The sequence below is a fragment of the Corvus brachyrhynchos genome, unplaced genomic scaffold (genome assembly GCF_000691975.1).
Source record: "Corvus brachyrhynchos isolate BGI_N302 unplaced genomic scaffold, ASM69197v1 scaffold119, whole genome shotgun sequence".
NCBI classification, from domain to species: domain Eukaryota; kingdom Metazoa; phylum Chordata; class Aves; order Passeriformes; family Corvidae; genus Corvus; species Corvus brachyrhynchos.
In genome coordinates this window covers 236187-236390 of record NW_008240054.1, presented here as the reverse complement: position 1 = coordinate 236390, position 204 = coordinate 236187, and positions in this window count along the sequence as shown.

Below are 204 nucleotides of genomic sequence, written 5' to 3'. Positions count from 1 at the left end.
ACCCGCAGTTTCAGCCCCAAGCCCCCAGCTCTAATTAAGCTCTAATCAGGTTCTAATTAACTGCACCCCGAGGCTAGGAGGGCCCCCAGCCCTGCAATGGGAGGGTGTTTGTGCCCTGGTTCTTCGGGGGGTGGGGATGGGGGTCCCATGGGGCACTGCCAGGGGCTTGGTCCACCCACATCCTCAGCCCCAGAGCCCCCTCGG